This window comes from Elephas maximus, chromosome 22 (genome assembly GCF_024166365.1).
Source record: "Elephas maximus indicus isolate mEleMax1 chromosome 22, mEleMax1 primary haplotype, whole genome shotgun sequence".
NCBI lineage: Eukaryota > Metazoa > Chordata > Mammalia > Proboscidea > Elephantidae > Elephas > Elephas maximus.
The window spans coordinates 40,427,943-40,455,816 of record NC_064840.1 but is presented as its reverse complement, the minus strand read 5'-3'; the positions used below and the strand labels follow the sequence as shown (position 1 = coordinate 40,455,816).

At 37.5% G+C, this 27,874-nt stretch overlaps 1 protein-coding gene and 1 non-coding gene across 2 annotated transcripts in view; one reads left to right on the top strand and one right to left on the bottom strand.

Annotated features, from left to right (window-relative positions):
- Positions 1 to 27,874, bottom strand: part of XKR6 (XK related 6) — a 528,616-nt gene that overhangs the window by 342,375 nt on the left and 158,367 nt on the right. The gene's annotated exons all lie outside the window — the stretch shown is intronic.
- Positions 14,598 to 14,704, top strand: LOC126066171 (U6 spliceosomal RNA). The gene has a single exon (XR_007515026.1). It is a non-coding gene; the product is annotated as a U6 spliceosomal RNA (small nuclear RNA).

Here is a 27,874-nt window from a genome sequence, read left to right as displayed (position 1 = left end):
AAAACAGGTTTTGGCCTCACTAATCAGAGCCCAGGGTTAAATAATTCTTGGGTCTCCTGTGAAAAAGACTAATGAAAGCACTTAATGTAAGATATAGCAAGTTTCCCTGATGAGCAGTTCAGTAAGAATTTTGCAGTGTTCCCCAGGGATAAAGGGAAGTACTTTGGATAACTGTAAACTAGAATTCACTGACTTCCTCTGAAATTCCTACCTACAAGCATCCATTTAGGAAGAACACCAGTCCTAATCTTAATGGAGCCTAAGGAAGAAATCCCAGTATCTTTCTTGGAAATTCACTGCTTGACATATTATATATAAAGCACAGTGGCTGGCACATAGTTGTGGTTGTTAGGTGTCAAGTCGGTTCTGACTCATAGAGGCCCTATGCACGACAGAACCAAGCACTGCCAGGTCCTGCGCCATCCTTACAATCTTTGTTATGCTTGAGCTCATTGTTGCAGTCACTGTGTCAATCCACCTCACTGAGGGCCTTCCTCTTTTCTGCTGACCCTGTACTCTGCCAACCATGATGTCCTTCTCCAGGGACTGATCCCTCCTGAAAACATGTCCAAAATATATAAGATGCAGTCTCGCCACCCTTGCCTCTAAGGAGCATTCTGGCCGCACTTCTTCCAAGATAGATTTGTTCATTCCTTTGGCAGTCCATGGTATAGTCAATATTCTTCGCCAACACAATTCAAAGGCGTCAGCTCTTCTTCGGTCTTCCTTATTCACTGTCCACCTTTCACCTGCATATGATGTGATTCAAAATACCATGGCTTGGATCAGGGGCGCCTTAGTCTTCAGGGTGACACCTTTGCTCTTCCAACACTTTGAAGAGGTCCTTTAAAAAAAATTTTTTTTTTTTTTTGCAGCAGATTGACCCAATGCAATGCATCTTTTGATTTCCTGACTGCTGCTTCCATGGAAGTTGATTGTGGATCCAAGCAAAATGAAATCCTTGACAACTTCAATCTTTTCTTTGTTTATCATGATGTTGCTCATTGGTCCAGTTGTGAGGATTTTTGTTTTATGTTGAGGTGTAATACATACTGAAGACTGCGGTCTTTGATCTTCATTAGTAAGTGCTTCAAGTCCTCTTCACTTTCAGCAAGCAAGGTGGTGTCATCTGCGTAACACAGGTTGTTAGAGAGTCTTCTTCCAATCCTGATGCCCCGTTCTTCTTCATATAGGCCAGCTTCTCGTATTATTTGCTCAGCATACAGATTAAATAGGTATGGTGAAAGAATACAACCCTGACGCATGCCTTTCCTGACTTTAAATCAATCGGTATCCCCTTGTTCTGTCTGAACAAACTGCCTCTTGATCTATGTAAAGGTTCCTCAAGAGCACAATTAAGTGTTCTGGAATTCCCATTCTTTGCAGTATTATCCATAGTTTGTTATGATCCACACAGTCAAATGCCTTTGCATAATCAATAAAACACAGGTAAACACCCTTCTGGTATTCTCTGCTTTCAGCCAGGATCCATCTGACATCAGCAATGATATCCCTGGTTCCACATCCTCTTCTGAAACCAGCCTGAATTTCTGGCAGTTCCCTGTTGATATGCTGCTGCAGCCGTTTTTGAATGATCTTCAGCAGAATTTTGCTTGTGTGTGATATTAATATTGTTCTATAATTTCCACATTCAGCTGGATCACCATAAATATGGATCTCTTCCAGTCAGTTGGCCAGGAAGCTGTCTTCCATATTTCTTGGCATAGATGAGTGAGCATCTCCAGCGCTGCATCTGTTTGTTGAAACATCTCAATTGGTATTCCATCAATTCCTGGAGCCTTGTTTTTTGCCAATGCATTCAGAGCAGCTTGGACTTCTTCCTTCAGTACCATCGGTTCCTGATCATATGCCACCTCTTGAAATGGTTGAGTATCGACTAATTCTTTTTGGTATAATGACTCTGTGTATTCCTTCCATCTTCTTTTGATGCTTCCTGTGTTATTTAGTATTTTCCCCATGGAATCCTTCACTATTGCAACTCGAGGCTTGAATTTTTTCTTCAGTTCTTCCAGCTTGAGAAACACGAGCATGTTCTTCCCTTTCGGTTTTCCATCTCCAGCTCTTTGCACGTCATTATAATACTTTGTCTTCTCAAGAGGTCCTTTGAAATCTTCTATTCAGTTCTTTTACTTCATCAATGCTGCTCACCTTTGGGAGCAAGTTTGAGAGTCTCCTCTTGGTCTTTTCTTTCTTTCCTGTCTTTTCAGTGATCTCTTGCTTTCTTCACGGATGATGTCCTTGATGTCATTCCACAACTCGTCTGGTCTGTGGTCACTAGTGTTCAATGCATCAAATCTATCTTCAGATGGTCCCTAAATTCAGGCGGGATATACTCAAGGTCCTATTTTGGCTCTTGTGGACTTGCTCTGATTTTCTTCAGTTTCAGCTTGAACTTGCAGATGAGCAATTGATTTTCTGTTCCACAGTCGGCCCCTGGCCTTGTTCTGACTGATGATATTGAGCTTTTCCACCGTCTCTTTCCACAGATGTAGTCAATTTGATTTCTGTGTGTTCCATCTGGCGAGGTCCATGTGTATAGTCACCGTTTATGTCGGCGAAAGAAGGTATTCGCAATGAAGAAGTCGTCAGTCTTGCAAAATCCTATCATTTGATCTCCGGCATTGTTTCTATCACCATGGCCATATTTTCCAACTACTGATCCTTCTTCTTTGTTTCCAACATTTGCATTCCAATCGCCAGTAATTATCAATGCATCTTGATTGCACGTTCGATCAATTTCAGACTGCAGCAGCTGATAAAAATCTTCTATTTCTTCATCTTTGGCCCTAGTGGATGGTGTGTAAATTTGAATAGTCGTATTAACTGGTCTTCCTTGTAGGCGTATGGATATTATCCTATCACTGACAGCGCTGTACTTCAGGATAGATCTTGAAACGTTCTTTTTGATGATGAATGCAACGCCATTCCTCTTCGAGTTGTCATTCCCAGCATAGTAGAGTATATGATTGTCCGATTCAAAATGGCTAATACCAGTCCATTTCAGCTCACTAATGCCCAGGATATCGATGTTTACACGTTCCATTTCATTGTTGACAATTTCCAATTTTCCTAGATTCATACTTCGTACATTCCAGATTCCGATTATTAATGGATGTTTGCAGCTGTTTCTTCTCATTTGGAGTCATGCCACATCAGCAGATGAAGGTCCTGAAAGCTTTACTCCATCCACATCATTAAGGTCAACTCTACTTTGAGGAGGCAGCTCTCTTCCCCAGTCATCTTTTGAGTGCCTTCCAACCTGGGGGGCTCATCTTCCAGCACTGTATCAGACAATGTTCTGCTGCTATTCGTAAGGTTTTCACTGGCTAATGCTTTTCAGAAGTAGACTGCCGGGCCCTTCTTCCTAGTCTGTCTTAGTCTGGAAGCTCAGCTGAAACCTGTCCTCCACGGGTGACCCTGCTGGTATCTGAATACCGGTGGCATAGCTTCCAGCATCACAGCAACGTGCAAGCTCCCACAGTACGACAAACTGACAGACACGTGCGGGTGGCACGTAGTAGTGGACGATATATAAAACTGGTGTTACTCAGTTTATATTTTTCTGGAAAACGTCCTTCCATGGGGAAGATGAAGGTGATCACCATATAGTGCAAACACATCATATATCCAAAGACATAAATCACCCTCAACTTCTCCTGCCTCAAGGTCCTTTTTTCCAGCTCTAGTCACACAAAACTATGGGTATGACATATAATTCTTAAATTTGATATTATAGACAAGCAGAAAGAAGTTACAACCATTTTATTATTTGAAGTTATTAGGCTAAAATTTTTCTGCAGGTTGGTGACTATTCTGCAGGTTGAAAATCAAACTCATTATCTGCAAGGTAGTAAAATGACTTACTCAAAGTTTGTGTTATAGTGGATCTTTGCATCATCTGAGGTTTCAGTTTATTTTCACATATAATTACTGGAAATCTGTTCAAGTATCGACTGAAACAGGATAATGCCAGCTGCCCTTTTAACTGCTACCATAATTAGGTTTTTAAAATAATGACTACCCATCATACAGCAATGCCAAAGTAATTATCTAAACTTGCCCAAACTCTTTCTGGCATTCTGATTAGTGTTATGGATTATGGGATAAACAAAATTAAACAGGTCCTTTAGGCAGTGCTGGGTCCTCAATATGCTAATATTTATTGTACAGTTTCAAGATGGAGAAAACAGAGGCAACCAGTCTTTTGATTTCATAGGTCAATTAAAAAAATTTTTTTAAATATCTTTAGAGCATTACATGGTATTGTAAACTTTTTATCAAACAAAGGCATATGGTAAGGAGGAGGACCTAAAATTTTAAAAATAATCCTACAAATTGAAAAATAAAATCACTACACTGTGGCAGACACTCAAGAACTGCGAAGGAAACTCCCAGCATCACGCTTCCTCTTGGAATCCAAGTTGACAGAACACAGTCAAATGCCCTCAATATCCACACCACTGCCGATCATAAATGGGGGTCTTCTTTTTCCCTTCAAACTACATATAACCCCATCTACCCCCAATTCTCACTAACTCACTACTGTAAGGAGCCACTGTTAACTTTGAGTAGAAAAAGGATGCAAACCACTAATTTAGACCACCATATTAATAAATATTTTTGCTCCTTTAACTTGCACATATTTTATTCAACAAAAACTTAATTACTGAAAATTCCTTCAAAGTACAAAGATACTTTATTTGGACAAAGTTTGCTACATACACAGAAAAGCTCAATATGCATTTTCAGCAATACCAATCACAAACACTTGGTTGGTAATTACACCCAAAAGTTATGAAACTCTTACTGGAGAAAATACATGAATCCTATTCACAGTATTTTTATATATGGAAAATAAAACTCATATAAGCAGCTTCTAAGAATAGCTGTACATTATTAAATAAAAAGTAAAAATAGTATCATACACTTTAGAATTTTACTCAAAAAATAATTTCAAGCTATTAGGCTTTAAATAATCAGTCCATTTAAGTTTAATTTTTAGTATACTAAGATTATATAGTCCTCTTCTACACAAAACACATTTGCATGTGTTTCTGAAAATTTCACATAAAATTTTTTTTAGAGTAATAACATATCGAATAAGTCAGGTAATTTATAATGTTTTTATTTTTTTTTTAAAGACACATGGATACTCAATGTGGATTCATGTGGGTTAGTCTAAAATTTGGCCAATATTTTGACAAACCTGGCTTTCAAAATCTTATTGTCATTATTACTTTTTCTGCATGTGATTTGCTGTTATTAGCATCCAGGGGAAAACACATGGATCTCTTCAACTCTTCAAATCATTACTCTAGGAACTAGCAAGCTTACACAGAAATCAGTTCTGGTTCTTACCGTAAGCCTGAGACATCATGAGGTCCATTCCTAGCCTAAAGAGCATGGAGTAGCTGAAGGGGAATAATGGACAATCACACCTAGCATAGTCCCTAACACAGAGCAGATGTCCATTAGAGACTACTATGAATACCATAACCAAAAAGTTACATTTAAAATATAGTGCTGTGAACTGTTATAGGCATTCCTTGGGAACAGTCAAGGCCTCTAAGTCCAGATTTATTCTCTTTCCCCACAGGCACATGTAGGAAGGGAGATGAAAATGAAAGGAAACAAGTGGCCTCTTTTAACAATAAGGCAACTGAAAACCTCCCAGCCCAAACAGAAGAACAGGTCAATGGGAGAGAAGAGGAGGAGTGAACAAAGCAATTATCTCGGCCTGAGACAAAGGGGTTAAATTTGGGGAACATTTAGAAGAGCAGTGAAGGAAATTACCTGGGAAGGGAAAGCTGGATAGATTTAACCGAATTCTGATCAATTTTAGAATTCTTTGTGCTAGATGCTTTCCCCACATTTAAGTCAAGACTACAGAAAAAAAGCAAGGTTGGATAACAGGTATCCAGTGCGTGGATGGATTCACACTCCCCCTTCAGGAGCTCTCTCTGGGGAAATAAAATATTGAGGTACACACTGTAAAAGCCCAAAACACTACATTTCAAAGGGAAGTATAAAACTGTCTTCAGATCCAATATAAAGGTTTCTAAATTTCAGTCAAGTTGAATTATCCGGGCTCCCCTCCATTAATGTAAATAATCTAAAGTAGACTGTACTGACAAATGTTTTAGAGATTAGAGTTGTATTTTTCTTACATTAAAGATACATTTTATGAGGTTATTTTATCTGTCTACAGGTCCAATTCACAAAAGACAAATTTTGTCTCTTTTGCAAAGAGTAATATAGGTTAAGATGTCTTCAAAACGTGCTGCGTTGTCATTCTGATGATGTTTTTCCATCTCTTCCCATGGTCCCAAAATTAGTTTCTTCAGGGTTTTCAAGGATGATCTTCTCACTGAAGCTGTTTTTTGCATAAAAGTCCCGATGACCGACATTAGAGGCAGGTGACCCAAGATTCCAAAGTGGAGACTAGAACCATTCATAATAAACTTTTTGTTGGAACACATTTATAATAAATCAAATGCATCCATTCTATGTCAAAAATACAAACTGGGGATAAAGTTTCTGCTAAACTTATAAATGGATTAATAAAATTCAGAAAAAATCATGCATTCGGGAAATCTGAAAGGAATAAAGATGGAATTGTCTGAGAATCTCAATAATTTTCCTGAAAAGCTGCTGTAAATTTCAGAGCAACAAAAAAACAGAATCCCCGTTTGAAGTACACATTTTACACCATGGTTCTCATCTCCCAAGACATGATAAAAAGCCACACTTAGGTAGAAAATCATTATAATAATTAGAAACTTTAGAAGAAATACACTCATTTTCAATGATAAAACGTTAATATTCAACTTATTATAAAACACCCTAAGCCAGCAGGTCATCACCTAAGAGGTCCGTGCCTCACTTACACCTCAGGCTCGCTGTTTTTACCACCTGTACTTTTGAGGCAGCCCTCTGCAGATAATTTTGGCCCATTATATTACTAAGCTATAGACTTGTGGCTTCAGTTATATGCGTAGAAAGGCAGTTAAGTGTCCTTCAAGATTCGCTGTTCTGTTAAAAGGCAATAGACAACCACTGACTGGTAGTGACAACAAGGTCAAGGAAAGGTCAGCAGTGCAATGATCTTTTAGATTAGGACTTCTTGACATGATACTCAGAGGCAGTCCCTATATCTTCAGAAATTGCATGAAAATTTTATGTCTGTGCAATTTTCTTGGGGAAAGGATCTATAACTTTTCTCAGATTTTCAAAAGGAGTGTCTAAAACTTCCCCTATACAAAGAATCATTGTTCTATGCTCATTTTCTGTGTGAACCTATAAATGCAGTTAATGTACCCAAACTCACAAAGATCTGTCCATCTTGGGTAAATATAATCACGATTCTAAATTCTCAGAATGATGTGCCACAGTGTGAAGTGCAACGACCCAAGAAGGCACAGGTATCCCACGAGACACATGCTGGCATTGTACAACTGAGGCCAACAAAGAAAATTTGAATACGAAATTAAAGTTTTACTATAAACTTCTAGGAAGCAACCACTAAACACAGCCTGTATGCATGCTATCAATCCTCTACCACCTTCAGTATTCTTCTATATTATTTTCTAAAGTTACAACAAGGACAATCAGATATTCTCTAATAAATAAGGTATTTTGAATTAAGTTACTCCTGGAACCAAATATCCCTTTATAACATACCAGAACAAAATGAAACTCATTGTTAGGAAATACATTACTATCTTCAAAAAAGATCACATGTCACTATTCTTAAAATACTGCACATTACCATCACAAAGCCTACCATCCAGGGCATTGCATACAACACTTCACCCATAATCTCCAGGAAATTTCCTTCCTTTTAGTGAACTTTAGGCTAGCCACGTAACAGTTTACCCTCTACCCCCACCATCATTTTTTATTATTAGCCTCTTAAGTATTTCCCTCTCTTAGGTTTCTTTCATTTGTACTCACAGTTTTCAGAATCTAAGAAGGTCTTTAAAATATTCATCCCAATAGGGATAAAGTTTTTCCTTATTGTCTAATTCCTTCTGGGTATATTGCACGCCTAGGCCCAGTCAATACTGTGACTAGAACTAGCTAAGAGGAAGCATCTTTACTGATAAATGTATTGCATAAGGAGAGTGTTTAAAAAGCCAGTTGCAATGAGAAAGCAGCTAAATAGCTAACATAAGTTTAGATTGAAATGCAACTTAATTTGGAAAAAAAAAAAAAACCTAATGTTTCAAATATGGCTTCTGTTAAGTCTTTTACATTTCTCTTAAAACAAAGCAAAGCAAAAAAAAAGGGGGGGGGGAAGAGGTAGTCTATTTAGCTTCTAAAAGGCTTCTGATAGAAATGTTATGAAAACTTGTTATATACACTAATTTCAATAGTATTGGATAATCTACCAATAATAAACTTGCAAAAAACTAACAAATTAACATTCTACTGTGTTACCACTAAGTTTCTATAGTTTCTTATATGCTCCTCATCCTTTCCCTTTGATCCTTTTTCAAGTTGTTCTGAATGTGCCCTTAAAAATCAATCTTTCCCAGGTTTTGGTAAAAAAGAGTAGAGACCATCAAAATAACAATCTGCCCTAGAATTTTTCTTGGGTCCCCTTATTCCAGCAGGACAAGGCAAGAGAAAAAGACAACCACCAATAATGGCACTCACAGGACTGACTGACTCTCTTATTAAATAGGAGATGGTTCTCCATCCACCTAGGTCAAGAATGTCCTAGTTCCCATTCTGGATTTATACCTAAGTAGTCCACGATTTTAAAACAGTGTGCTCAGGTATATGGAATAGAGTCAACTTTCAATTTTTAAAGGACAAATCATATTTTTTGAAAATTAAAGTTTTTTCCTTCTTTTCATTCATACTGCCTACCTTTTGGTCATTTTACTTTCCACTAATTCATTTACCCAATAAGAGGAACAGGGGAAGGAGGTGAAACCTCTTCATTTGCAACTCTGTCCTACATCATAATGTCCAATTTGATTACTGGCAGCATTTTGCCATAAGTGTATTTTGATATAATCTTGGTAGAATTTACATATTCAAAATAGATCATTCTGAGATCATTTCCCAGTTGAAATTTTGTAATTATTACCTTTAGGATTATCAATTGATTATCAATTCTCTCTTCCTGAACAATAATTCTTTCTGACTCAAGTAACCTACACTGCAAGGCAGATACAAAAGAAAGGAAGCTGGACCAATAAGCATGGGAGGAATTACATAAACTGCCTGGAAAACATGATATCCTTTAAAATCCCCAAGCTTTCAAGAGACAACTATTTCCAGAGTATGACACTAGTAGCTGACAGCTGACAATCTGAGACATGCAGGCCAACTTAAAAATGCATCTGTTCCTTTATAAACTTTTTATTAAATCTACTGATTCACCCAGTAAGTCATTATATGTATGAAAATAACATAATTTTCAGGGTTCCTAAATATTTCCAATTTAGGGATCCAAGATTCTGAACATGCCATCACCAAAAAAAATTGCAAACCTAAAAAACAAAAAGGAAAAAAACAATGTCAAAAGCAAAAATACTTTCTTAGAAAAGGTTAATGTTTACTTTTATAATTTTCAAAACAACGCTTTAAAGTTAATGCTTTTTCTCATCTTACAGTTATAAACCCTTAACTCACTAAAGTTTTACTTAAAAAAACAAGACAATTTACAAATAGCAAAATAATATTAAAATATAATCATACATATCACCTACTTAACTAATATATAAAAAAAATTTTTTTTAACTAATATATAAAAATATATATATATATATATACTGGGTCAAAAATCTCTTTAATTTTATAATTTGAGGCTTTAAATTAAAGTGGTACTAGTTCTGCATTTTCTTTAAAAGCTATCATTAGGTGACAGACATTCAGACCCATAAGTGAAACTACAGATTTCATTTATGTACAACTCATATCTTTAGAAACTACTTTTGTTAGCCAATTAATAGTGGTTAAATTCTTTGTGTTTCTATCACATTAACTTTTTAGCACATGAAATAAGAAATACGTTCTTCAAAGCTCTTCTAACCAAAGAGCCAATCTTTACAGCCTTTACTTGGGGAAAAAAAAAAAAATTTTTTTTTTTTTTGTTTGGCTAAACGTAAGACATGAGAATCTCTGAAAATAAAAAACGAGTAACTGTTTCTCATTAAACTATATGAACAATTCTATTACTGATTTAAAGACCATGTTATTTAGGGCAGGCTATTTAATAATAATTAAATAAAATTAATAATTAATAATAAAAATAATTAAATATATTTTTATTTAATTAATTTTTCCACAGAAAACAAAGAATTGATAGCTTACATTTCCAGGAGAAGTAAAAAACAATCCATTGCTTCTCTTTAGAAAACGGAAAGGCTGGCAGGTTTAAGTATCAATTGAGATTAGATATAAAATCACTGCACTCTCAAAGTAAACACTGCTTGGATTTACACATTCGGCTCATAATGGTTTTTGTTTGTTTTGTTTTTAATTAAGGGCATGTGAACAATTCTCCCTATCATTACAGAAAGTCACATACATGTAAAGAAAAAGAACACATTTTATAAATCTTAAATCACTCTCAACATCTAAGATTAAGGATTAAGAAAATATTATTTTCAGAGAAATTAGATAATGTACTGACTGATAGTGACAACCAGGACTAGAAGAAAGGATGAAAATAAACACGACCTTAAAAATACATTAACTTTGTCAGTTCCTTAGAATTTGCCCCCTGTATTATATTACCAGAAACCCTGGTATCGTAGTAGTTAAGTGCTACGGCTGCTAACCAACAGGTCAGCAGTACAAATCTGCCAACCGCTCCTTGGAAACTCTGTGGGACAGATCTACTCTGTCCTGTAGCGTCGCTATGAGTTGGAATCGACTCGGCAGCAGTGGGTTTGGTTTTTTGGTTTTGAATTGTATTACTGCGGCCCTGGTGGCATAGTGGTTAAGACCTTGGCTGCTAACCAAAAGGTCAACACTTTGAATCTACCAGTTGCTCCTCGGAAACCCTATGGGGCAGTTCAACTCTGTCCTAATAGGGTTGCTATGCATCAGAATCAACTCTATGGCACCAGGTTTGGTTTCGTTTTGGGTTATTACATTACCATCCAGAATGGTAAGACAACTTAATTTTCTCAGCATCTCATCAATGGCACAAATGCATAATTTAGGCTAAATAAGTAAATTTGTGATATTTTTGCTATTAATGTTGTTACATATATTACAGGAAATTAAACAACATATAGAATCACTTACTTGAAATAATGGCTTAAAATAAAATCTCAACTTGAGCAAAGAACCTTACTGGAATTCTATTCCTAGGGGAGATAAGGCTAGTAATTGCCTTTTGGTGATCTGCTCCTGAAAAGATTCCAGAAAACCAAACCCATTGCCCTCAAGTCGATTCCAACTCATAGTGACCCTACAGGACAGAGGAGAATTGCCCCATAGAGTTTCCAAGGAGCACCTGGTACATTCGAACTGCCAACCTTTTGGTTAGTAGCTGCAGCTCTTAACCAACAGCCTAGGAAGCTCTATGGGGCAGTTCTACACTGTCCTATAGTGTCGTTATGAGTCAGAACTGACTAGATGGCATACAAGAACAAATCAACAGACTTAACAGGACAAGATCCATCTGAATAAACTTAATAAAGAGAAATCCCCAAAAAAGAAGTTTTACTATAGTGAAAAAGAAAATAATTCTAGTACCTTCAACTATAAAATGCAATTTGAACTAAGACACACATAATCATGAAAGCAATGTTCATTAATAAAACTGCCATTCTGAACAGGTATTTTATATTTTAAAAAGTTAACTAAAAAAATAAACACAAATACATAAAATATCAAAATTCTTTAATACAGAAGAAGAATGGCAGGAATCCTTACTTTCCAGTCTGAAAAATTTACTAAGTTTGGATTCCCTTTTGTTTAAGAGCAAATCCTACTGATTTTGATAGGAAGAAAATATTTCAATCTACAAACTCCTGATGGCTCAGGTTTGTTCATATAGTAAATATTCTGTTGCCAGTTAAATAGCTCACTAGAACTCAATAAAAAAAAAAACACATTTAAGCAATTTTAAAAGGTTTAATTAGCATGTGGATTTATATGGTTAATCTCTTTAAACATTTGAACCAGTTTAGTTATGATATGTCAGTGTGCTGTTTAATACCTATTTTTCATAACTTAAAATTTTTAAATCATAAAAAGGAAGGAATTGGGGTAGGAGAACAGACATGGAAAACATGAAGGCCCCTTTCTCTCTTCCTCTCTTATGTTTTGCCATTACCATTCTGTTTGAAGTGGTTTCAGGACGAGGAGATCGCACACCTTCTAGTCAGAAATCAGATGACCTCAAAACAACCTCATTTCAGTCTTAGGCCTCATGTCTTTCGCTTAAAGCTAAAAATAAAAATAATTGTGAATGAGCAAATGATCATGGAATGAAATCTCTAACATGACACTAAAATATAAAATATTAGAAACTACTTTTATCACAGGAAAATGAAAACATACATATTTCTACACATAGCATCACAACACTACTTAGAATGAGGGAGAGTACCCTGCTTATCCTTTGTTACCTCCTGAGTATAAAAAATTTTAAATTTAATTCCAAATTGTTTCTACAAAGTTAAAGCAATATTTTACTTATCTTCTGAGATGATAAAACATTCACTTTTTATAGAGTTAAATAAAACAATATCACTAGTGAGGCTAATGGAGTCAGATACAGCTTAGCTGTTCTTAATATATATATGAACACAGACAATAAAGCAAAGAAAACAATGGTCTTGCCCTAAGAAATATATTTTTGTTTGTTTATAACTCCTAGTTTCAACAGAAATACCAGAAGTATATGAAAATTAATCTGTTTTCTCTAATCAAAGTAAGTCATTCATTCAAAAAAATTGAATGTTTCTAAGCCCTGGAAGTAAAATGCTGAATATGATGGCCAGGGTTCCAAACCTCCGTGAGTTCGTACTCCTAACCTTTTATTTCCTAGTTTTTCATCTCAAAATCTGGGCTATGATGGTAAGGAGACAGACAATAAAGACCGCTATGCTTCTCTGAGAGTGTGGGGGGTAGTACGCATTATATGACAATAGGATTAAAAACAAAAGCCACTGAGAACCCTGAATCTGTAAGCTGCAAGTAACCTCAAAACACCATTTGCGTCAAGTCAACATAAGCATCAAACTTATGCTTTAAAAATCCTATATTAATTCTGAAAATTAATTCTCCATTTGAAGAGTGCTGGTAGTTTCAAACCCAAACACAAATGCCTCTATTTTGAAAGAAAAGTTAAATCTTCAAAAATCACTTAATATTAAGAATACTTTATTCAATTGAAGCCAAAACTCCCAATTTCTTAAAACTATATTTTAGGTGAAGGTTTACAGAACAAACTAGCTTCTCATTACAAAAATTAGTACACATACTGTTTTGTGACATTGGTTACCAACCCCAGGACATGTCAACACTCTCCCTTCTCAACCCTGAGATCCCTAATACTAGTTTTTCAGTCTCGTCCTGCCTTCCAGTTCTTGCCCCTGGGCTGGTGTGCCCCTTTAGTCTAGTTTTGTCTTATGGGCCTGTCTAACCTTTGGCTGAAGGGTGAATCTCAGGAGTGACTTCATTACTAAGCTAAAACGGTGTCCGGGAGGCACCAGAAATTTTGCTGTCAAAGTTACACTTAAAGGATTGGTCCTCAAAAGCAAAGAGGTTTCTGGGATAAACTGAAGACTTCGAAGGTCAGCAGCAGAGCAAGGGCGGGGGTTTGGGGACTATGGCTTAAGGGGACTTCTAAGTCAACTGGCATAATAAACTATATTATGAAAATATTCTGCATCCCACTTTGAAGTGTGGCATCTGGGGTCTTAAATGCTAACAAGCGGCCATCTAAGATGCATCAATCGGTCTCAACCCCTCCGGATCAAAGGAGAATGAAGAACACCAAGGTCACACGACAACTATGAGCCCAAGACAGAAAGGGCCACATGAACCAGAGATTTACATCATCCTGAGACCAGAAGAACTAGATGGTGCCCGGCTATAACCGATGACTGCCCTGACAGGGAACACAACAGAGAACCCCTGAGGGAGCAGGAGAACAGTGGGATGCAGACCCCAAATTCTCATAAAAAGACCAGACTTAATAGTTGGACTGAGACTAGAAGAATCCCGGCAGTCATGGTCCCCAAATCTTCTGTTGGCCCAGGACAGGAACCATTCCCGAAGACTACTCATCAGACATGGAAGGGACTGGACAATGGGCTGGAGATGCTGATGAAGAGTGAGCTACTTGTATCAGGTGGACACTTGAGACTGTATTGGCATCACCTGTCTGGAGGGGAGATGGGAGGGTAGAGAGGGTTAAAACTGGCAAAACGGTCACGAAAGGAGAGACTGGAAGAAGGGAGCGGGCTGACTTATTAGGGGGAGAGTAAATGGGAGTATGTAGTAAGGTGTATATAAGCTTATATGTGACAGACTGACTTGATTTATAAACTTTCACTTAAAGCACATATAAATTATTTAAAAAAAAAAGAATTGGTCCTGTGCTCAATTTGGCAGCACATATACTAAAGTTGGAATGATACAGAGAAGATTGGCATGGCTCCTGCACAAGGATAACGTGCAAGTTTGTGACGTAGTTCAGTCACGTATACAAGACTAATGGGCACACCGCTCCAAAAACAAAGACGAGAAGGCAGGAAGGGGCAGGAAAACTGTACAAATGGCAACAGGGAGCCTGGGGTGGAGAAGGGGAGAGTGTTGACACATCAAGGGGTTGGCAACCAATGTCACAAAACAATTTGGGTATTAACTGTTTAATGATAAACTAATTGGCTATGTAAACTTTCACCTAGATCATTAAAAAAAAAAAAAAAAAAAAAAGAACTGGTCCTAACTATACCATAATGAAGGCAAATATCTTATTTTTTTATACCATTCATATAAAAAAACCAAAATAACAAAAACAAAAAACACCAAACCCATTGCCCTCGAGTCAATTCCAACTCACAGAGACCCTACAGAACTGCCCCATAGGGTTTCTGAGGAGCAGCTGGTAGATTCCAACAGCTGAAACGTTTATGTTTGCAGCCTTGCCCTTAACCACATTCATTAAATTAAATATAACTCATAAATTATCAAGTAAAGTCTATATCAACATTATTTTTTAATGTTTTTAATTTATTTCCTGGTTCTAAATACGCCAAGGAATTTCTTTAGCTTTGTAGGAATATAATACAATACCAAAAGATATAAAAATATATACACCTGACTCAATTTAAGGTTTATGTTCATCTTAAAACAGATTAGCAAATGCATTTCTGAGTTATCTTATCTTCCATAACTTTTCATGAAGTCCCACTAAATTTCATATCTGGACAAATATAACAAAGTTACATGGATTGATTCTGGGGTTTACAGGTCTTAGAACCATGCTTTAAGTAACAAATTGCAACAGATGCTTAAATATTTAGAAAAAAAAGAAGTATTTAAATTCATATCTAGGTTTTAGGTTATGGTTTGCCACAAGTAAAATATTAAGAATATTAAATATTAAAAATAAAGTTCTAGTCAATAAGGAAGACCGAAGAAGAATTGATGCCTTTGAATTGTGGTGCTGGAGAAGAATACTGAATATACCACGGACTGCCAAAGAACAAACAAATCTGTCTTGGAAGAAGTACAACTAGAATTCTCCTTAGAAGCAAGGATGGCGAGACTATGTCTCACATACTTTGGATATGTTGTCTGGAGGAACTGGTCCCTGGAGAAAGACATCACACTTGGTAGATAGTCAGTGAGATGGACTGACACAGTGGCTGCAACAATGGGCTTAAACATAACAACTGTGGAGATGACACAAGACGGGGCAGTGTTTTGTTCTGTTGTATATAGGGTCACTATGAGTCAGAACCGACTTGATGGCACCTGACAACAATGGCAGTCAATAAACTTTAAAAATTTGTTTTCCACTGACGTGCAGATTTTAGAAGTGTTATATTTTGATGCACTCAAAATTTAATCAAGGTAAATTGTATCTTAGTCTTATTTGTAAGCAGTCAATTCTCCGCCTTAACATGAATATCTTATATCCCTGCTCTTTTCAGTTTGTATCAAATTTCAGAGAAAATGTAACTAATTAGATTTACTTTTTATACTCCAAGCCTTAAACATTCATTTATCTACAAATCCCAAATGTGTACTACATAAACAAAAAGAATTCATCATTTAGCCCACAACTCTTTAATACCAGCTACCATTCCTAGGCAAAAAGAAAAGTAGCTGACAGGCTTTATTCACTTCTCCAAAACTCAGATCTTTCCCTTAAGTCATTTTTTTTTTCCCACATTGCAGTGTGATAGATCACTACTGTGTGGCCTTTCTAGCCACGCTCTTGTAACTCCCACCCAAGTGACTGAGCAGGGCTGTGTGACAGCATTAATTGTGGCCTACCAAAGGGATTGGTCAGTTTGCCATCCCACTGGCCTTGAAATGAGCCACCCCAGGAGCAAGAAAGAGAGGATCCCACTACCACCAAGGAAGAGCAGCCAGGAGTAGAGAGCGCATCCTTTGGACCCAGGAGACAGCGACAGAGATCGAGAAAGCGAGAAAGTGAAAGAGCGAGAGCGAGAGAGCAAGAGTGGGTGCAAAGGCAAGCTGTAACCCTGAAGACTGTGAGACGCAGAGGCAGGAGAGACCAGCAGGAGACTGTGCAGTGGGCTTCCTGGCCCAGGGAGTGAGAAAGCTGAGTGCCTGGAGTGCCTCTGGGGACTTACTGGCATGGGCTAAAAAGCTTTGTCCTGAGCAGAGCACAGACCTAGGATCAAAGAGAGGTGCGTCTGTGATCACAACTGAAAAGAGGCTGTCCTGATGGAAGAACTGTATCCTGAATGTTCCTGAGCCTGAATTGTAACCTGTTACTTCCTTAATAAACCTCATGATCTTGAGTGTTGTCCGTGAGCTGTGTGTGGCCACTGCAATGAATTATCAGCCCCAGCAAAAGAGTAGGGAACCCCTGGTGGCGTAGTGGTTAAATGCTATGGCTGCTAACAAAAGGGTCGGCAGCTCGAATCTGCCAGGCACTCCTTGGAAACTCTGTGGGGCAGTTCTAACCTGTCCTATAGGGTTGCTATGAGTCGGAATCGACTCGACAGCACTGGCTTTGGTTTTTTGGTTTTTGCAGAGAAGTAGAGAGTGCAGTGGGAGAGACAGGTGGTGTCAGGATTGGTAAAGGTGGCAGAGAGAGGAGGCATGTCTAAACTCCAAGCCTCAGAGGAATTAGCCTTGGGTTATTGATCTTGATTCTTTCACCCTTGTGAGTTAGTGGAGGTCAGATGCCACCTCCAAGCCATTTATACACACTTCAATGATAATTCTGTTTCATTCCCCCTTTTTGCTTCAATCATAGCGTGTTTTGATATGCAAGTTACAGCTGTATAATTTTCCCTGAACCAATCCATCCGTAATCCAGAGAATGCAACAACTATTCTGACACAGTTCAGAGAATTCCATAGTTTTCATTACTACTTTGGTCAAGACCTTTGATGATAAAATAATGAGATTTTAATACTTAGAGGGCATACTAGGCATAAAACTCCATTGCCACTTCATTGAGGTCTCTCATTTAATAGCATTAATGAATTACAGTGAGTTACCGATAAATCTCAACAAATTGTAGAACGAAATTTGTATAAAAACAATTCCTGTTGGTTTAAGGACATCCGATGTAAAATCCATTCCCATGAAAAATCATTTCCTTAGTTTAGACTGAATATTTTCACAAAAAGTTAAGCTTCCTGATACACCAGCAGTGCACCCATAATCTGATTATTGGACATTGCAATTCCTAGCTAGAAGTTAACTTTTACTTCCACAACTTTGCAACTTCACACATGCAGATTTTCCAATTCAACTTCCATTTTTTTTTTTTTTTTTCATTTGGATGTTACTAGAAAGTCTCAAATTTAAGGATTCTATGGGAAGCACCAGCAGCCCTGGTGACACAGTGGTTAAGCACTCAGCTGCTAACCAAAAGTTTTATCAGCAATTTGAACCCACCAGCTGCTCTGAGGGAGAAAAATGTGGCAGTTTGCTTCTGTGAAGATTGGTGCCTTGGTGGTGCAGTGTGTTAACAGCTTGGCTGCTAACGAAAAGGTCGGCAGTTCGAATCCACAGCCACACCTTGGAAACACTACATGGCAGTTCTACTCAGTTCTATAGGGTTGCTATGATTGGAACTGACTTGATAGCAACAGATTTTTATTTTATTTTATTTTTCATTGGTATGGGAAGAAGGTGTTATTGTTGTTAGGTGCCGTCGAGTCAGTTTCAACTCATGGCGACCCTATGCACAACAGAATGAGACACTGCCCGGTCCTGCACCATCCTCAAAATCGTTGTTATGCTTGAGCTCATTGTTGCAGCCACTGTGTCGATCCACCTCACTGAGGGTCTTCCTCTTTTCCGCTGACCCTGTATTCTGCCAAGCATGATGCCCTTCTCCAGGGACTGGTCCCTCCTGACAACATGTCCAAAGTATGTAAGATGCAGTCCCACCATCCTTGCCTCTAAGGAGCATTCGGGTTGTACTTCTTCTAAGACAGATTTGTTCGTTCTTTTGGCAGTCCATGGTATATTCAATATTCTTCACCAACACCACAATTCAAAGGTGTCAACTCTTCTTCGGTATTCCTTATTCATTGTCCAGCTTTCACATGCATATGATGCGATTGAAAATTCCATGGCTTGGGTCAGGTGCACCTCGGTGTTCAGGGTGACATCTTTGCTCTTTGACACTTTGAAGAGGTCCTTTGCAGCAGATTTGCCCAAAACAATGGGTCTTTTGACTTCTTGACTGCTGCTTCCACGGCTGTTGATCGCGGATCCAAGTAAAATGAAATCCTTGACAACTTCAACCTTTTCTCTGTTTATCATGATGTTGCTCATTGGTCCAGTTGTGAGGATTTTTGTTTTCTTTATGTTGAGATGTAATCCATACTGAAGACTGTGGTCTTTGATCTTCATTAGTAAGTGCTTCAAGTCCTCTTCACTTTCAGCAAGCAAGGTGGTGTCATCTGCATAACACAAGTTGTTAATGAGTCTTCCTCCAATCCTGATGCCCCGTTCTTCTTCATATAGGCCAGCTTCTTGTATTATTTGCTCAGCATACAGATTAAATAGGTATGGTGAAAGAATACAACCCTGACACACAACTTTCATGACTTTAAACCAATCAGTCTCCCCTTGTTCTGTCCGAACAACTGCCTCTTGATCTATGTAAAGGTTCCTCATGAGCACAATTAAGTGTTCTGGAATTCCCATTCTTCGCAGTGTTATCCATAGTTTGTTATGATCCACACAGTCAAATGCCTTTACACAGTCAATAAAACAAACATCCTTCTGGTATTCTCTGCTTTCAGCCAGGATCCATCTGACATCAGCAATGATATCCCTGGTTCCACGTCCTCTTCTGAAACCGGCCTGAATTTCTGGCAGTTCCCTGTCGATATACTGCTGCAGCCGTTTTTGAATGATCTTCAGCAGAATTTTGCTTGCATGTGATATTAATGATACTGTTCTATAATTTCCACATTCGGTTGGATCACCTTTCTTGGGAATAGGCATAAATATGGATCTCTTCCAGTCAGTTGGCCAGGAAGCTGTCTTCCATATTTCTTGGCATAGACGAGTGAGCACCTCCAGTGCTGCTTCTGTTTGTTGAAACATCTCAACTGATATTCCATCAATTCCTGGAGCCTTGATTTTTGCCAATGCCTTCAGAGCAGCTTGGACTTCTTCCTTCAGTACCATCGGTTCCTTGTCATATGCCACCTCTTGAAATGGTGGAGTATTGACTAATTCTTTCTGGTATAATGACTCTGTGTATTCCTTCCATCTTCTTTTGATGCTTCCTGCATCATGTAATATTTTCCCTGCAGAATCCTTCACTATTGTAACTCGAGGCTTGAATTTTTTCTTCAGTTCTTTCGGCTTGAGAAATGCCGAGCGTATTCTTCCCTTTTGGTTTTCCATCTCCAGCTCTTTGCACATGTCGTTATAATACTTTATTTTGTCTTCTTGAGAGGCCCTTTGAAATCTTCTGTTCAGTTCTTTTACTTCATCAATTCTTCCTTTTGCTTTAGCTGTTTGATGCTCAAGAGCAAGTTTCAGAGTCTCCTTTGACATCCACCTTGGTCTTTTCTTTCCTTCCTGTCTTTTCAGTGACATCTTGGTTTCTTCATGGATGATGTCCTTGGTGATAGAAACAATGCCGGAGATCGAATGATATAATTTTGCAAGACTGATAACTTCTTCACTGCAAATACCTTCTTTCACTAACATAAACGGCGACTATACAAATGGACCTCGCCAGATGGAACACACAGATATCAAATTGACTACATCTGTGAAAAGAGGCGATGGAAAAGCTCAATATCATCAGTCAAAACAACGCCAGGGGCCGACTGTGGAACAGACCATCAATTGCTCATCTGCAAGTTCAAGCTGAAACTGAAGAAAATCAGAGCAAGTCCACAAGAGCCAAAATATGACCTTGAGTATGGGAAGAAGGTAGAGTACTCAAAAAATGCTCCTGAGGCAATGACCAGCAATTTGGAAAATTTAAAGCTGCATCTCTACCTTCATTCCATAAACCAAAATAAATTCCAGATACACTACATGTAAAGTGAAAATATAAAACCACAAAATGAGTTAAAATGTGAGATTTTTAAAAATGAATTAGGAAGCACAGAAAGAACTTTAATTATCTGAAGCACAAGAAGGACTTTAATCATGACTTAAAATCTAGAAGTCAAAAAATAACAAAATTGATTATAAAATGGCAAAAAAAAAACCTGTAACAGGAGATGGAGCCAACATGGCACTATAGGCAGAAGCACCACACCGTCCCTCCACAGCAAAGACCTGAAAAACTAAATAAAACTGAGACAAATGTCACTTGGAATTCTAAGCATGAAATGAAGCAATAAAGAACTCAACCAACTACCAAATGGAATAAAAAACTGACAGAGAGCAGAGAGCAAGGAGAGATATGGAGTGAAGGTTCCCTTTCATCTAAAACAGCACAGATTTGCCATCTTGGACTCCTGTCAAGAGATCAAGTAGACAGAGAATACAGGAAAGCAGCTTCATGGAGCTCCCAGAAAGAGAGCACCCACTGGGCCTGCCCTGCTCATTGGACAAGGTGGTGAGAAGTATCATGCCCACAGAAAAGCAAGCAACAAAAAACACGCAGCCCACCTGCTCAGACATAACCAAATAAAAAAGCAGGACGAAACAAATCTACAATCAATAAACAAAGAAAATAACTACTGAATATCCTGAAGACAGCACACAGTATCAAAACATATTTAAAAACAGCACAGGACAGTTCCAGCAGGTGTCCAAAATGAAATACCAGATGACTTTCCAGTAGAAGAAAAGGCACTGGAACTACCTGATAAGGAATTCAAATCTCTTTAATATTCAGAGCTACCCAAGAGTTGAAAGAAAAAGTAGACAAAAATGAGGAAAAGACAGACAAAATCATGGAAAAGACAGACAAAACAATGGAAGAATTCAGGAAAATAATACAGTAACAAAATGTAGCAATGAATTAACAACTAGAAATCATACAAAAACAGCAATTAAAAATTCAAAAGATAACAAAATTTCAGAAATGGACAGTGTCATAGAAGGTCTGAGGAGCAGGTGTGAGACAACTAAAGACAACATCAGTGAAACTGAAGACAAATATTTGGATACCATTTTGGTTGAGGAAAAATCAGAGAAAAGAATGAAGAAGCCCTGAGGATGATGTGGGATACAATCAAAGGCAAAAATTTGTGAGTGACTGGAATTCCAAAACAGGGGCAGAATATGGAAAACATACAGAGGATCACTGAAGAATTGCTGACAGAAAACACCCCTATTATCATCAAAGATGAAAAGTTTTCCATCCAAGAAGCTCAACAATATAGGATAGACACCGCTCCCCTTCCCCAAAAAAAATCACCAAGGCATATCATAATCACACTCACTAAAACCAAAGACAAAGAATGAATCTTAAGAGCAGCTAAGGAAAAACAAAAAGTCACATACAGAGGGGAAACAATAAGACTCAACTCTGATTACTCGGCAGAAGCCACACAGGCAAGAAGGCAATGTGATAACATACATAAAACCTTGAAAGAAAAAAAATTGCCAGTGAAGAATAACATATCCTGCATAACTCTCATTCATATATGATGGTGAAATTAGGACACTTCCAGATAAACAAAAACTAAGGGATTATGTAAAAACCAAACCAAACTGATAAGAATTATTAAAGGGAGCCATTTTCTTTGAGAATAAACCACATTAGACAATAGCCTGAATCTAGGATGCAAGACCGCAGCAGCTGGATACCAGCCTAGGAAGTAAACTCTCAAGGATTAACCAAAACCAAGGGATTTACAAAAGGGAACCAAGAGATTAATCTGTAAATAACAAAGTCAGAACAATAAAAGAGGGAGTAAGTGGCATACGTAGAGAACTTCTGATGGAGAGGAAGGAAAGGGAATACCAAGTAATAAAAGTCTGGTCCAAACGTAGGAAGATAAGGGTAAATTTCAAGTTAACCACAAAGAAAGTTAACAAACCTGCTGATCAGAGTAAAGAAGAACATAAAAACTCAGTAAACAAATAATTTACAAATACAAAAGAAATGAAATAAGAAATCCACAAGCAAAAAACTCAGTGCAGGAGAATAAGGGGAACAAAGAAAATGTACGCACCACAAAAAAAAAAAAAAAGCACTATAAAAGGACAGCAATACACTCACACCTATCAATAATTACACTAAGTGTACGTGGCCTAAATGCACCCGCAGAGAGAAAAGTGAAAGAATGGACCAAAAAAACAAGCAAACAAACCAAGATCCATCGGTATGCTGTCTACAAGAGACATACCTTAGAAACAAAGACATAAATTTGTTAAAAATCAAAGAATAGGAAAAAAAAAAAAAAATCAAGCCAAAGCTAACAAAAAAGAGCAGGAGTGGCAATCCTAATCTCAGATAAAATAGACTTTAAAACAAAACCCACCATAAAAGACCAAGAAGGGCACTATATAATGATTAAAGGGACGATTCATCATAAAGACTCATCCATAGCTATACATCTATGTACCCAATGAAAGGGTTTCAAAACACATAAACTCTAACAGCACTGAAAAGGGAAACTGACAGCTCCACAATGATAGCAGAAGACTTCAACACACCATTCTCAGTAAAGGAAACAACATCTAAAAACAAACTCAACAAAGATACAGAAAAGCTAAAGGGCACAATCAGCCAACTGGACCTCACAAACATATACAGAACATTCCACCCAGGAGCTGCAAAGTACACATTCTTTTCCAACACATGGAATGTTTCTCCAGAATAGACCACATCTTAGACAACAAACCAGCCTTCAACAAAATCCAAAACACTGAGATAATACAAACTATCGTCTCTAATCACACAGTGCCATCAAAGTAGAAATTAACAACAGGAAGAGCAAGGAAAAAAAATCAATTACATGGAAATTGAACAACACCCTGCTTAAAAACCATGGGGTAACAGTAGAAATCAAAGATGGAATTAAAAAACTCCTAGAATCAAACAAGAACGAAAACACATCATACCAAAACCTTTGGGACACGGCAAAGCCAGTGTTCAGAGGTCAATTTTTATCAATAGATGCATACATAAAAAAGGAGAAACAAAATCAAAACATCAGCTACACAACTTGAACAAATAAAAAGAGAACAGTAAAAGAAGCCCACAGCCACCAGAAGAAAGGAAATATGAGATCAGAGCAGTAATAAATGAAACTGGGATTAGAAAAACAATAAAAAAATCAACAAAACCAAAAGCTGGTTCTTTGAAAAATCAACAAAATCTACAAACCGCTGACAAAAATAACAAAAGCAAAAAGGAGAGGACACAAATAACCCAAATAAGAAATGAAATGAGGGACATAACAACAGACCACAACTGAAATAAAAAGTATCATAACAGAATACTAAGAAAAACTATATTCCACCAAATTTGGAAAAACTAGAGGAAATGGACAAATTTCTAGAAACATGCTACCTACCCAGACTAACATAAAATGACATTGAAAATCTGGACAGATCCAAAACAAGAGATTGAAAATTAAAGACAAAAAACCTCCCAAGGAAAATAAAAGCTCCGGGCCAGGTGGCTTCACTGGAAAATTCTACCAAACATTCAGAGAAGAGCTTACACCAGTACTACTCAAACTACTTCAGAACACAGAAAAGCACGCGATACTTCTGAATTCATTCTAAGAAGCCAGCGTAACACTGATACAAAAACCAGGCAATGACACCACAAAAAAAGAAAATTACAAACCAATATCTCTCATGAATATAGATGCAGAAATTCTCAAGAAAATTCTAGCCAATAGAATTCAGCATCATATCAAATAATAATAATACACCACGAACAAGTGGGATTCATACCAGGTATGTAAGAATGGTTCAATATTAGAAAATCAATCAACGTAATACATCACATAAATAAAACAATCACAAGAGCATTTCAATTGAGGCAGAAAAGGCATTCAACAAAGATCAATACTCATTCCTGATAAAAGCTCTCAATAACATAGGTATAGAAGGGAAATTCCTCAACATTTTTTTTTATACAAAACCAATAGCCAATATCCTTCTTGATGGAGAGAGGCTGAAAACATTCCCCTTGAGAACAGAAAGGAGACAAGCATGCCCTTTATTACCACTCCTATTTAACATTGCACTGAAGTCCTAGCTAGAGCTATAAGGCAAGAAAAAGAAATAAACGGCATTCAAATTGGTAATGAAGAAGTAAAACTGACCGTATCTGTGGATGATATGATAGTAGATGATATGATAGTATACATAAAAAACCCAAAAGACTCGATGAGACAACTACTGGAACTAATAGATTCAGCACAGTAGGCAGGATACAAGATAAACATACAAAAATCAGTTGGATTTCAATACATTAATAAAGAGAATGACTTAAAGGAAATTAGGAAACAATACCATTCATAATAACCCCTAAAAAAATAAAATACTTAGATATAAATCTAACCAGGGACGTAAAGGACCTATACAAAGAAAACTACAAAACTCTACTGCAAGAAACCAAGAGATCTACATAAATGGAAAAACATACCATGCTTATGGATATGTAGATGCAACACTGTGAAAAACGACAATTCTACACAAAGCAATCTACAAATACAATGCAATCCTGATCTAAATACCAACAACATTCTTTAAAGAGATGTAAAAGTTAATCGTTAACTTTATACGGAAACAGAAGAGGCCCTGGATAAGTAAAGCACTACTGAAGAAGAAGAATTAAGTAGGAGGGCTCACAGTTCCTGACCTCAGAACCTATTATACAGCTACTGTAGTCAAAACAGCCTGGTACTGCTACAACGACAGATCCATTGACCAATGGAACAGAACTGAGAACCTAGATGTAAATCCATTGACCTACGGTCACCTGATCTTCGACAAGGGCCCAGAGTCCATCAAATGGGAAAAAGACAGTCTTTTTTAAAAATGGTGCTGGCAACACTGAATGTCTATCTGAAAAAAAAGAAAGAAAAGAAAACAGGACCCATATGTCACACTACACACAAAAACTAATTCAAAATGGATCAAAGACCTAAATATAAAACCCAAAACTATAAAGATCATAGAAGAAGAAAATAGGATCAATGCCAGAGGCCCTAATACATGGCATCAACAGGATACAAACCCTAACTAACAATACAAACTCCAGAAGATAAGCTAGATAACTAGGTTCTTCTAAAAATTAAATACTTATGTTCATCAAAAGACTTCACCAAAAGAGAAAAAAGAGAACCCACATACTGGGAACAAATTTTTGGCAGGGACAAATCCGACAAAAGTCTCACCTCTAAAATCTAGGGGAAAACTTAACCCTTTGTAACATAAAGACAAATTATCGCATTAAAAAATGGGCAAAGGAAATAAACAGACACTTCACCAAAGAAGACATTCAAGTGGCTAATAGGCACATGAGGAAATGCTCATGATCACTAGCCATTAGAGAGACGCAAATCAAAACCACAATGAGATACCATCTCACTCTAACATTACTGGCACAAATCAAAGAAACAGAAAATAACAAATGTTAGAGAAGCTGTGGGGATTTCAGAACTCTTATGCACTTTTAGTAGGAATGCAAAATGGTACAATCATTTTGGAAAATGATATGGTGCTTCCTTAGAAAGCTAGAAATAGAAATACCATATGATCCAGCAATCCCACTCCTAGGAATATATCCTAGAGAACTAACAGCTGTCACATAAATAGACATATGCATGCCCATGTTCACTGCAGCATTGTTCACAAGAGAAAAAGATGGAAAACAACCTAGATGCCCATCAATGGATGAATGGATAAACAAACTATGGTACATACACACAATGGAATACTACACAATGATAAAGAACAATGACGAATCTGTGACACACCTCACAACATGGATGAATCTGGAGGGCATTATGCTGAGTGAAGTAAGTCTATTATAAAAGGACAAACATTGTATGAGACCACTACTATAAAAACTCATGAAAAGGTTTATATATAAAAAGAAACAATCTTTCATGGTTGCAAGGGAGGGGAGGGGAGGGGATAAAAAAAAAAAAAAACACTAAATTAGATAATAGATAAGTGGTACTTTTGTGAAGAGTAAAACAGTACACAATACTGGGGAAGCCAGTACAACTTGTACAAGGCAAGGTCATGGAAGCTCCGTAGACATATCCAAACTCCCTGAGGGTCCAAATTCCTGGGCTGAGGTTTGTGGGACCATGGACTCGGGGAACACCTAGCTCAACTGGCATAACATAGTTTATAAAGAAAATGTTCTACATTCTACTTTGGTGAGTAGCGTCTGGGGTCTTGAAAGCCTATGAGTGGCCATCTAAGATACTCCACTGGTCTCACCCCTTTGGGAGCAAAGGAGAATGAAGGTAACTAAAGACACAAGGGAGAGATTAGTCCAGATGACTAATCTCCAGCAGACTGAGTCCAGTACATATAGATGGTGCCCAGCTATCTCCACTAACTGCTCTGATGGAGATCACAATAGAGGGTCCTGAACAAAGCCAGAGAAAAATGCAGAAAATTCTAACTCACAAAAAAAAGACGAGACTTACTGGTCTGACAGAAACCCCAAGAGTATGGCCCCCACACACCCTTTTAGGTCAGTAATGAATTCACTCCCCAGGCTCACCACTCAGCCAAAGACTAGACAGGCCCATGAAAAATGAGACTAAAGGGGCACACCAGCCCAGGGGCAAGGACTAGAAGGCAGGCGGGAACAGGCAAGCTGGTAATAGGGAATCCAAAGTCAAGAAGGGAGTGTGTGGACATGTCGTGGGATTGTTAACCAATGTCATAAAACGATATGTGTACTGTTTAACGACAAGCTAGTTTGTTCTGTAAACCCTAAAGTACAATAATTTTTTTAAAAAAAGGAATGAAAAAGGATAGTTCTTAAAAATAAATAAACAAAATATGTAAGATTACAAAAAACAATCTACAGGAAAACATTAAAGTGGGGAAAATATCTGCAAATATCAGTATGCCCAGAGTTCTTACAAATTGCTGAGAAAAAGGAAAACCAATGAAAAAGTAATAAATACAGTCCACTGAGAAAGAAAAATGACCAGTAAACATATGAAAATATCTTCAAACTCACTCAAAACTAAAGAAATGTAAATTGAAACGAGATGCTAAAAGACAGAAT